Genomic DNA, 13865 nt, shown 5'->3' with positions numbered 1-13865 from the left:
AAAACTTGTCTTTTCTTATGCTCCCTTCTAAGTAACTCTTGGTGTTTCTTCCTTACTAGAGCATCCAACAATATGCTCATTTTCTCTATGTTGGTTGTTGAAAGATCAAAAATTGGAAGTTTAATCACCTCATCTAAGTTGACATCTCCATAATATGTACCTTCTCTAACCTTAGATGTATCAGGACTAGGCCTTGATGACCATAATGGTGTAACATCTACACTTGGCCTATGAAGAGTTTGACTAGGAACAAGGTTTGCAGAGACTGGTAGGGTAACCAATGTCTGAATTGCTATTTATTCCTCTAGTTTTGTAATCAAAAATTTTTATTCTATCATGTTAGTTTCCTTATTTTTTTCTTCACCTTGTGCCTATGAAATAGGTGTAGTACTAAATTCCTAACCTATACGGACTTGTGTCTCATCCTGTTCAATTATCAATGTTGCTTTCTTTGAAGAATTTGGTACTGATGTGCTAACATTTGATGTCATTGTGTCCTTTATTTGATATACCACAATGGGTATTGAAACATGTGTGTTAGTGATGACACCCTATTGTCCATTTGTACCTCTTGTCTTTGTAGAAGTAGGGGGTACACTAGATGTGTTAGTGTTCTATTTTCCCCCTTTTGATACTTTATCAATCTCATCTATACTAACTAATAAAGGATTAGTGCATAATTTGGTAGCTAAATTATAATAATGTAATATCCTTTTCAAATCATCCTCTATTAAAGGATTAATTTTATGCATTGTGTCATTAGAAACATCCTTTATCTTGATAGTATCTTGTTGACTTCCTTGGTCCATATGAGGGGGACTAACACTTGCCATATGTACCTTACGTACATTCTGATCTTGCTTTTGCTCCTCTTTAGATGTATCATATTCATCTACTTCCATATGTGTGCCTCCCTCATGTCTATCTTTGACAAATCCATCCTCGGTAATCTCTACTACCTCTTGTTCATCTTTTTCCTCACCTACCTCCTCAAGTGCTTGTTCAATTGTCTTTACTACTATCAACCTATAGATAAATTTCCATATCTGGGTGCTCAATTTGACATCCTCCTCAATGTTATTCTATATAATGTTGAAAGTTTTATATTTTGGAGAAAATCTCCCCTTGTACTTGTTTATGGACTTAGTCGTTGATGACTTATCAAAATCTAGCATTACTCTAGCTAGAGTAGTCTCCCTTATATTTCTTTCAGTTGTTAGACTATATTGCCACCTTTTCTCAACTCTATCATATAGACTTTTGAGTAATGAGTTGGCAAGTTCAATAGGAGTGTTCTTAAATGTGGCCATCATCTTATATACAAATTATTCCACTTTATTCATTTCTACCTTTCCAAGTTGATCAAATTCAACATGTTTGAACCCAAATAAATCTACATCATTCTTAATATTTTCACACAAGTTCTCTAAATCAAAATAGGGATATGGATTACCAATTGGAATTGACTATTATCATTAGATTGTGTCCCATCCTCATCTGATTTAGATGGAGCTACAAACTTTCTCCTCTTTCTCTTTTTAGGCTCATCCACCTTTGTAGCTTCAATAGCTCTTTTTCCTTTAGGCTCCTCAGCTGCTTGAGTCTTCTTTGTAGTAGCCCTTGTACTAGCTCTAGTAATATGCACTATTGCCTTTTATTGTGTAGGTTTCACAACTTCTTAGCTTTCCTCTTCTTCTTTTCTACTGGCTTAGGTGCTTCTTTGGATTCTTCTTACTTAGCACTTTCATCATGTTCTACTTCTTCTTCTTCATCTTCTCCTTGACCTTGTGTTAGTACATGTGGGGCTTGAGCTATTTGATCCTCTTCATCATCCTCATTAGCTTCTTCTTCTTCTTCTTCTCCTTCTCCTTCCCCAAATCTTTCCTTTAGCTTCTTCACAAGCTTGTTCTTCTTTCTAACCATAGAAGTTGTCTTCAAGTCAATAGTTATTTTTGACTTGGCTTCCTCATAGTTTCCAAATGAGGTTGCACTCTTTTCTATCTCCTCTACTAATAAATTTTTGATGGCTATAGATGCCTCATCAACATTGATTTCATAAGGTGATGGCTTGAGCCATCTAACCCTAGGAATAGTTGCTTGTACATATGTTTGATTAGCATCAACTAGAAATAAAACACCATTATAATACTTCTCCACTAGTGATATTGGAATCCTTAGTCTTTTTTTCATGAACTTCTTAAAGTCTTTAAAATAACTTGTCATGACTGACTTAAATTTGTCCCCAAGTTTCTCTATGAATTCTCTAATTTGAACTACAATAGACCTATTGGTTTCTAATAAACTTTTCCAAAAGAAGGAAATGTGTTCTGCACATAAAAGAATATGCAAACTAGTAGTAAACCAAATTTTCATTGTGCACTCTTTGTCTTTCTTAATGCTCCCAAGTTTTTTTTATAACTACTAGAGTTGTAACTTGGCATGGTCATAAGAGTGACCCTTCTTCACTATCTTGTAACCTAAATCCATAGCCATACAAGACACATTGTTCAATCTACTAGATTAAAAGAACTTTTGAGAAATTATTCTCACTATAAATTCAATTAGGGGATCTAAACTTATATCTATGGTCATCCCTCTTTTGTTCCATACAACCCTTGTATTCTTCTCAATTATCTCCTTAGCATCACTCTACATGGTCTTGGGTCTTTCAAGGGTAGGATACCCGATTACTCATTGAATGATCCTTTTTGTAATCTTGGTAGGTCCATTTTCCAACCATACAAAATGATCATCTATTTTGTTAAGCACTATCTTAATCCATTCTATTTTGAATACATTCAAAAAATCTAGGGCATAGGTTAACCCTTTTCTCTCTACAATTTTGTTTTCCTCCTTCAATAGTCCATCAACACATAGTTGGCTATACAAATATCTAATTTCTGTATCTCCAATGCTTCCAAACTTAGAGGTGTAACAACATCTAACATCTTGTATCATCAAAACCTATGGTGGTATCATCAATAACACACCAGTAGGATCTCTCTTGTATGGTATCTCAAGAATAGCTCAGAAGGGTGGTTGTTTAATCTCATTTCTAATTAATTGAGGATTCAAAACCTCTTTTTTTTGCTTCCTAATAGAAGTAGAAGAGCTAGACACCATTTCAAATAACTAGGGTTTGTGATAATTCAAATAATGTGGCTCGACATATGATAAATACCTTATGAATATGATGATTGGTGATGAGTAGCAACTGAATCCAGTTCACAAATGCTTGAATCTTTTTCCTTAGTTCTCCTTATGCTCTAAATTCCCTCTTTGATCTTAAATGAATATAAATGAGTCAAAAATTGACCATATAACACTTAAAACTTGGCAATAAATTTTTAGTGCTTACATAACTATAAGCTCGGCTATCAAAGTAATTTTGACTCACTTGGCTTACACATGATTTCTACTTTTCTTGGTAGCCACAATAAGATTGGCCAACACTATCACCTTTAATAGCTCGACATCAACTAAAATTTTATTTTCACTCGACAGCAACGTGAAAACTAACAAAACTTATATATTTCTTCTAGATTCTAACCAATGCATTTCATCTTAATTCATGAATATATAATATTTTTAGAACATAGATTATTGGAATTGATGTAGAATATATCAATGAAATATCAGCCCCACATACCTTTTGATTGCCTAGTTGGAGGTGATGTGATCACCTGATCCATTAGATGAAGTGACCTCATCTGAACTTGATGTACTGCAATCTTCCTTTTTCTTCCCTATCTTGTTCATCTACAATTTGACTTTCTCAAAATTAACCTTCTCTTTTCCTTTGTTTAATGCATTGGTTAGTGCTTTTGACCTTGTTGGAAAGTTTACATTGATGTGACTAGTCTTCAAATAGCTAAAACATGTATTTTGACTCAACCATCTACTACAATCACTTTTGAAATGTGTTCTAATCTAGTTTTCAACAACCTGTCCATACTATTGACAATAGTGACAACTATACCTTGTATTACAATCCCAATTACAAGATTTGTCAATATGGTTTACCTTTTCTTTCTTGTTCAATGACCAGTTAGGCTTGGATCTACACTCATATGCTATATGTCCATACTTCTTACAATTTTAGTAGTAACCTTCAAATCTTTGTGTGCTTGAAGTCTTGGTCTTGCATTCATTTATTTGATGTCCTTGCTTTTTGCACTTGTGATAGTTAGCCATAAATTTCTTCTTAGGGTTTTGACTTGCATTGTTGCTTCTACAAACATTTGTTTTATGACCTAACTTTCCATAATTATTACAAGTAGGTTTGTAGTTCTTGTTGGTGTTTTTTTTAGATGTTAAAATAGTGCTAAAACTACTAAGCGAAAAAAGGCTTAATACCTAGATATCAGTACATACACAACCTAAAGAATAGCTAATTCTCATTGTCACTTGCATATGCAAAGTACTAGGACCCAACTTCAACAAAACCTCAGACGGTTTTCTACTCTTTTGGCTCTGTAAAAACCAGGGTGGGTGTACCCGGGGATGGTTCAAAAATGGAACAATTGTATGAGAAGTATTCTTAGTTTCATTTTTATTCTCATTTCTAAATCCTCAAACATATACATAACTCTTACCAAATTGGTAAACACATCCCTTGAACAGATATGGCCAAGAAATCTTCTATAGATCTGCAGATGTTTTCAACAGCAATGGCTAAATGAAGCTAAAACATTCCATGCAGGCAAGTGCTGGCCAACTTTGAATATCTTACAGGAAATAAAAGTAAAATTTGATTTTATGATGTATTTTGAAAAAACCAGTCATAATATACTTCTCTTTTGGCTGAAATACTTTTGATCAATGCCTAATCCATTGGGGTTCAGAGTCTATAGTAAATTCTTAGATCTAATTTGTTGCTTTGCAACAAATTCTTATCAGAATTTATCATTCAAAAATCATTTTCAATACCTAAGCAATCTCATCACATTCATCAGAGCCCTTATTTAATCCATTGAATTAACAACAATAACAAATGGATTTACAACCCTACTATATTGCAATCAATTGCATAAGCTTTTACTCACACAACATCAAGGTAGCTAAGTATTTAAAAGGAGACAAAATTCAGAAAGAACTGATATGGGGACAGTTCATAATTTGTATTCATTTCCTTTGAAAATGGTATATCCTTTACAATAAACCCAGAAAGACCTTCAGAAAAGAAGCACAGTTCTTTCTACATTCATGTATTCTCAGAAATTTTGACAGAAAAGTATACTACAAACTTGCTTTCCAAATGTTTGGACCAAAAATAGGACTAAGCACAATACTTAGTAAAAATAGAATTCAGACCATTCTTTAGCCTTGGGATCTCACTTAAATAGTGTGAGATGCAACAAGCTTCAAGCTAAAGAAGGTGACAGGTGTCCTTTCAAAAGAAAGACAAAAACAAAATAACAGAAAGATTAACAACATTTCTTGGCGGGTCCCTTTCTGTTATGCTTCTGAAATGTTGAGACAAGAGCATGATCTGACCTTACAATCATTCTTCACTTTCGAAGTACATACCCATGAGGTCTGTAAGTGATGTATCATCTTCTATTACTTGCAAACTCACTTTAACCTGGGGATTTTCCATGTCATCATTGCTGATTACAAGGGTAACTATTACTTTTGCATCTTCTTCCTCATTGTCTCCTGACATCTGTTCACTAAACTGATTTTTCCACTTATTAAAAGTATCATCATCTGGCCAATCAAAACTTAGAGTTTCTCTTTGTATCTTTATTAAAGAATTTGCATTTTCCTCTAAATCATCAAATTCTTTTCTCATAGCAGTATAATACAATTGTGCTTTTACCAGCTCCTCGTTTGTCTTTGCCCAAAACCAATGGCTAGTCTCACTGACGATGTTTATTATTCTGTTATCAAATAATTTATCCATTTCCTTTTTCCATTTTTCTTTTTCCTTTACTGTATCAACAAATTCTAAAGCACAAGGAAATAGGGTGAATTTTTCAGCAAGATATTTTGAAAAACAGAGTATCAATCTTGTCTGTAAAGAATCTCTTTCATTCTCAAAATTTTCTAACTTATTCAATAAATCAAAAATCTTTTCAACTTGATGATAAGGCATTTGGACTGCAGATATACATATAATTGTAATATCATTATTTCTCTGTCTCCATTTCTATGCAAGAGAATTTAGTCCATCCTTTTCTTTATTCAACTCATCCATGAGGGTTACAATCCTTGTCAACTGATCATAAAAAGTTGACCATTGTATTTTATCCCTCAAATATGTCACACCCTGCTTCCATTTCTCTTCCTGCTGATTTCTAAATTCTATCTGCCACTCATGTAATTTGGGTTTTTTTGCTTCAAATTCCTCTATAGTATAGAATTGGGGTCTTTCAGGGGTGTCAGGTATTTCAATGATAGGGGTTAATCCAACAGATGACTGTGGAGGATATGCAATTCTCAGTGTACTGGATTCTCCCACTTTCCTTTTTCCAAGTATCTTCTCCATTTGAGATACCCTATTTTCTAGCTCAATTCTCCTTTTTACCTCTTGATTATAAGCATCCACCACTATTTCATATTTACTGTGCATATCAATCATTTCCTTCTCTTCTTTTTCTGCAGTGGCCAAGGCAAATTTAGAATAATACACATTCATGTGGGCTGCCTGTACATTTGAAGTATTAGCAACTCTCCTTACAATGATACTCCCTGTTAGTCCTGAATCATCAGGCTATGATGAAGTAGTCTTGGATCCTCTTCTCAAGGACCACATAACAAGGGAAGCTTGATCATTGCTGAATGTTGTACCCAATAATTCCTCTTTATTTGGATCCTATAGTCCTAAATTATTTGATATAGAATTAAAAATTAATGCATCAGCAATATCCCAATTGGGAAATAATAAAATATTTGCATTTTTTACCATCTATCTACCCTCATCAGGGGTTATATTCTGGAACTCTTTCATCATTTGTTCCTTTATTTGATTTTGAATGGAGGCCTCATCCATTTCTGGATGCTCTATTTTCATATTCTTACACCTTTTCTCAAAAATGTGCATGTTTACCCTCCATGCAAACTGATGGAAAGCCCTAGATCTTACAAAACTGTTATCAAACAAAAAATGCTAACTGGCTTGTTCCAAAATAGGGTCCAATTCCCTTCCTCTGAAATCTACTACAGTTAATTCAAAACCTGGCACAGGAGGTTCCTGGCGGTTCCCTTCATCAATTTCTGCTTGTGTAACAAAAATTTCTCCTTGTGACCCCATTTGTTCAAATTGCTCATTGGTGAGTTGTTCTTCCTGAATTCTCATTGGAGTTTGAGAAGGTGAGTAACCTTCATTAGGGGATTCTTCTTCCCTTATTATTTTTCTTCTTTTGGGAGAAGGTTCAGGGGGTCTTTCTTCCAGGACAGTACTGGTAGATTCAACTACCTATTTTTCTTTGTGTACAATGGGCATCTGCTGCCGAACAATAGTATATCCTATCTTCTTTCATACCACCAGTGGACCCATTCCAATGTTGGGGGTGAAACCCAATTTTCTCATAACCTCTCTGGCTTTATCTGGAAAAGAATCAATAAAATGTTGTTTCTTCTGATTCATTACTTCCATTATCTCAGAGAAAGTACTCATGAGCTTATTTATCTTATCTACATTGGTTGCAGCATTACTAAGAGGACTTTAATCTTTGTCAAAACAATTAATAAACTCCAAAACTTTTGAATAGACTCTCCATTTTTCTTTCTTTATTTCTTGCTCATGGAGAGAATATTCATTTCTTATTATATCTTCAGGAAAATAGAATTCATGTTGAACTGGACGAAGCTTGATTATAAGTCTAAGAGCAGAGTTAAAGAAACCTTCTGTATCACAAAAATGAGCATGAGACACTGCCATCTTATATTGATCCAAAATTTTGTGGAGAAAGATCCACCCTTCTTTAGTTATCACAAATTGGTGGGCTATAGTGCAAGTAGGAAAAATTGGTCCTGTTCCCCTTTTGTGCAAAAAGGCCTCCTCCACTCCTCCCAACTGCCACAAAAATTCAGTTATCCCTACCTTTAAAGGTACCGAATAGGGTAGTACATGGGGTGTTCCTTTGAATCCATAGACCCTAATGACAATTGAGACTGAATATGGGATAATATCTCCCCAATTATGTGAAACTTTTAGACTATGGGGTTTGTCCATAGGCCTAACAAGATGCATTAGTGCCTTAGGAATTCTGGGATTATCACTCAATATGAGGCATCTTAGTTTGGAGGCAAAGTGCCTATCAAATCTAACAAAGCTAGCATTTTCTGCTTCCCAAGTCATGTCTGCACTCCATAATTGGACTGGCAGTGCCTCCCCCTCTTGTTCCCTATTTAAAACCATTTCTTTACCAAAATAATTGGCCCCTTTAAAAAGAAACATATGCATCAATAGGGAGTACTGACCCCAAACCTTTTCCACCTTGCCCTTTGCAATCCCCACCAATCCCTGGTGAATCTCATTAGCCAAGTAAGATGCAAAATCAAAAATTATTTCCACACCAAAAGAGGAGATTTGGGTGATCATATACATGAAGCTCGCTGGAATAAAATCTTCTTCGCCCTCTCTGAAGACTCTGCACAGGGTCCTATATATCTCTACTGCCCTAGCATTAAAGCATGATTTCTTGAATGGTTCTTTAGAAGACGATGTTATGGTTGGGAGGCCTCCAATCCGGCCTATGTGGGCTTTCAGTGCACCTTGTCTAACTACATCCCTTTTGGACATATATTCTTTTTCTAACTCTATCAAATTAATGGGCACATGATACATAGTGAGAGGTCCCAGACTGAAAACCTTCCTAATCTCCTCGGGACTGATGGTAACTAAAGCCTCACCATCCATTCTTCTCACTACCTTAGTGGCTTGGTCATAATTTTTTGCTATAGCTTCAAGCAAGTCAAAATCCATAAACACACTGGGGACAACAAGCTTTCCAAGATCAAAATTCCATATATTGGCATGAGGGGCATATAACTTCCCTTCTGCAAACCATTTTTTGAATAAACTCAAACCAGTTTGAGAAGTTTGAGCATCCTGAACCTAATTACCCTTATCATACAATCCATCAGCTATCCTTAGTCTAGGGTTCAGTGAGGTTAACCTCTTTACTTGCACTGTTTCTACAGTAGACTCAGGAAGCAACTCAAGCAAATCATCATGGACATTTCTATCCAAGTAGTTTATTGCACCTGAAAATCCCTTCTTCGGAGGCATCTTGAGCTATCTTTTTAGAACTTAAAAGCTTACAAAGATTATGGTAGTATTACTTACTTGAATTCTGTCTCTGTTTTCCTCTATATTCCTGCAAATTTTCCGCGAACAGACAACTTGACAATTTTTATCAGACCTTGGCATGCTTTTCTTTCAGTAATGGCTTTTGCACAAGAATGGCTCCAAATCTTTGCTCACGTGAGATGAAACTGATGAAATCTCTCTGTATTATACTCTATTTTTCCTCATGGACAAAGCTTTCTTGTCTAATTAATACAGAGAGTGGCACTACATTTTTTATTTAAAACTGCGTCGTCGATCTTCAAAGATCCTATGATCATGTGGTGCAGAGAGAACAACTAGGAGTTGTATTTGCCATGTCAGTTATTTTACCCAATGAGAACTTGCCACATACAGAATTCTTTCTTTGATGGCACTTATATTTGGACCCACTGATGACTGAGAACACGTGTCAGCATATCGCTACTTCGTTATGCATAAAGAACGAGCACCTTGCCATAGCGAAGCGGCGACAATCGTTGATCTGATCCGAAAATGATCGAAAGATATGCTACAGGGCTTCTTAAGAAGGAAGGTGATGGGCCCAACTCACTATGTCGCTATAATTATCTCCCTTGCAACTCTTCATAGCGAGGAGATGACAGCCATTGATCACTTACCAAATCAAAGGTGAGGAAAAAGCACAGGATCTCCTGATTTATATTTGCTATGTCGCATGGCTTAACAAGCATGCAACTTGTCATAGCGAGGTAGCGAGCTCCGTTGATCCACTTCAAGCTGACGTTCAAGATTTTTTGTACATTTAGTCAGATAGGCATTAATGAGAATCGGATCTCTGCATAGTTGGCACATGTCAAAATTTACCATAGTCATTTATCATTCCACGTCACCAAAGATCTTGCCGATCTTTTACCATTTTACGGGGTCTCGCTAACTCACTAACGGTGAAGCACTTGAATTTTTTGATAGCGAGGTAGTGAGCTCCAGCACTTAAAAGGATTTCGTGCCGAAAAATGCAAGGGTTACCCATTAATCACTTCTGTCAATTAAAATTGATTCTGACAACGGTATTTATGACTGGTCATGCCACTTGGTGTAATTATGATACAAGCAAGATGCAATGTCATCATCTTCAGATTTTCACGTGGCCTCGCTACTTCGCTAACAGTGAAGTGCCTAATTTTTCCGATAGCGAGGTGGCGGAACGTCCAAAAAAACCATCATTTCGGCTCTGATGTCAGATATTCTAGTGGGTCCCTATCCTTTTTGGACGGTAACTTGCAAAGTGTACCTACACAATAAATCATTTAATAAGCAAATCTCCGATCACTGTATCTTCACTTTACGGTCTCGCCTTTTAAAATACTCAACACTCATTACCTCACCATACTTAATAAGCATGCAAATTGTCATAGCGAGGTAACGACAATAGTAGATCTAGTCGGATCTGACGGTTGGGACAAATAGGAAGAAAGGTAACTCGGGAGAAAGGAAAAGGAATATGACAGCATATTCATCTCTTTTGAAAATTCAAAATTTTGCGCCTGACAATTTATGAATAGAGATGATATAGGGTTTACATGATGATTATTTCTTATGGATGGATTATCCAAAACCCTATGCTTCACTTAGAAATAGAACATTTGACTTTTCTATGATTTAATAGAAAACTTCTACTACACAAAAAGTCAAACCAACAGTTCTTACCTTTTCTTTTTCTTTTTTCACCACTTTTAGATGATTCTCCTTCCTTAAACTGGTGTATCCCAATCTAGTACTATCATTGTTAGATCTAGGATATCTCATAAATTTCTCAAAGTATTTGATGGCTTCATTTGGTTTGTTGAAACTTTCAAAAAATTCTTTCTCTCTTCTTAGTTCATTTTATAACTTCAAGGTTGTGATCTCAAAATCTTTTCCATTCAATTCATGATTGGAAATCATCACTTGATTTATTTTTTCTAGTTGTGTGTTAGCAATCCTTTGTACTGCTGATGTCTTCTCTTCCAATATGTTGGTTAGTTTTCTTTTGTCATCTTCAATCATGACTTTATCTTTCTCATCTTTATTTTTTTGTTTGGTCACCTCACATAGAAATATTGATTGGACTTCTTGTTCTATCTTAAGATTTCTAACCTCTTCAGTTAGGGCACCATTCTTTTCCATCAGATCTACAATTGCTATCAAATTCACTTGAGTTTCCATATGCAAACAATTTAGTAGTGTCTTCCTCTTGGTAGTGTGTGTCATTCTACTTAATAGTTATCTCTTTCCTTCTCTTTAATGAGTGATTCAACTCATCTCTTACTTCATTGAGCTGATGTAGGGAAAGCTAGATTTAAATCTTCTAGTTCTCAATAGTATTTCCCAACTTGTAGACTTCCATCTTCAAGATCTTTTCTCAAAGTTTTAAAGCTTACCTTTCCAGAGAACTAGGCTCTGATAGAAATTGTTGGAATTAACAATAGGGAAAGTAAACTCTAAGAGGTAAGGTGGCATGAATTAGTCCTTCTAAACTTTAACCATAAAAACATTCACCACACATCTATCTCACAATTTGTATGTAATTGAAATAGTTAGCTAAACATATTCATCCATAACATGAAAGAAAATAACATGTGACATGATATATAGTTACCTAGAAACCCTCCAATCAAAAGATAAAACTAGAGTGGGGATGACACCCACAAATCTTCACTACTATAGTTGTAATGTGTATCCAATAAAGGTTACAATTGTTTGATCATAAACTATGATCTATCTTACAAAAGGTTTGTCTTGTTAAAGGCTTACAAAGATTGTTAAATATTACCTTGTTAAAGGATTTCAACACCCTATTAGAAGTGTGCCTAGTTAAAGGACTTTAATTCACAATGAAGTAAGCACTCAATTAAGAGATTTATATAGAAGTATGCTAGAAACTTGAAACCTATTAGGGCTACTCTATTAAGATATTTTCACTGATTCACCCACTAGAATGTCTTAGCCTTTATCCTTCTATTAACACTAGTCTACTAGATATTAGATCTTTTCTTTATTGGTATTTACTTGATCCTTTTGATCAAATTTATCACATCTATCCTCTCTCTTCTTTTCTTTGTTCTCTCTAACTAATTTTGTAATTCATATCTTATTCACAACTCCTTAGTCACCATGAATCCTCTATTTAAACATGCAAACTTGTCTCTTCACTCATAAACTCTTTAGGGTTTTCACTCCTTAAGAAGACTTAGGTGACCTAAGGTTAGGTTAGAATCAACAACTATTATTCACCCATTTTGCTACTTATAACAACCCTCAATTTGATTGGTTGCATGTACTACATAGGGATTCATAACATAACTTTGTATATGTCTTCTAGAATTGCAAAACAATCCTTAAGTCAACCAAAAAATGGTTTACATAGGAGTTTATACCCTTACAAATAACTATGTCCAAAACTATTTAATCAGCACTTTAAGCCTCTGATGCTTGAAGCTTGTGATACTTGGCATCCACTATATCTTCAATGTTGTAACTCATCCTCTGAATGACTCGGCATCTAAATCACTCGACATATACTAGCTTTCTCATCACTTGAGTGACTCAACACTAACTCTCTTCTTGGTACATATTGTATATTATGCTCATGCATGCATTATCTAACAACTTATGCTTGGCATGCACTACTTGTTTGGCATGCATTTTATAAATATGACTAAGTGTGTGATCACTCATATGTCAAAACCAATCTTAGATTAGCATTTGATGGTATTCCTTTGGGGGAATATCCTAAGCATTGGAGACCATTGACATGTTGTATTCATGATTTTATTTTTAATTGATGTCAACATAGTAGTATTTTGTGAAGACTAACAAAATAATAGATAAAGATCATGGTCACATGAAGAATGTTTTGATTATTTGGAGATGTGCAGTTAAGGACATGTTCCACACTATGTCTTGATAGTAAGGTCAAGTGTGTGTAATCCAAGTTAAAGATATTTGGAAATTATATATTATTTACAAAGAGCAGTGTAGAGGCAAAGTTCTTGGAAAGAAGATTTTGATGATCTTATTATATCTTCTAATAGAGATATAATCTGGAGATGCATAGGTATACAATAACAAAGGATAGTCTAATGAAAATGTTGATGAGTGTGCAAATCTTGGAATTACACATGTGAGAATTTGTATAGCCTGTGAGCCAATAGTGCTATATGTTTACAAAATAATTAATATATTCTCATTGTGGTTCTATTATAATTAATTGGGAAAGCCTCAAGGTGGACTCAGGGAACTATTTTCAAGATATGGTACAAAGGAAAGTATTTTTCTTATTTGTAAGTATGATTTAATATATAAAGTGATTAATGAAGTGTGAATAAGAGAAGAGTATTTGGTAAATGCATGTAAGTGATCCAAGGGATTATTTGATGTGAAGTTTTTGATTTGGTATTGAGATCAAAAGGAGAAGAGGTTTGGTTGATAGAATAGATTAAGAGGAAGGACCAATACAGTACAATTATATTATTATAAAAGAAATAATATAGAGATCATTTGGATAGTGGGTTCATTAGTCTTTCCCTTAAATCTATTTGGATAGTAGGTCTAGCTACTTTCCACAACT

Source organism: Cupressus sempervirens, chromosome 6 (assembly GCF_028749045.1).
Source record: "Cupressus sempervirens isolate cs-2001-9-10 chromosome 6, ASM2874904v1, whole genome shotgun sequence".
Classification (NCBI taxonomy): Eukaryota; Viridiplantae; Streptophyta; class Pinopsida; order Cupressales; family Cupressaceae; genus Cupressus; species Cupressus sempervirens.
This window is presented reverse-complemented; position numbering follows the sequence as displayed.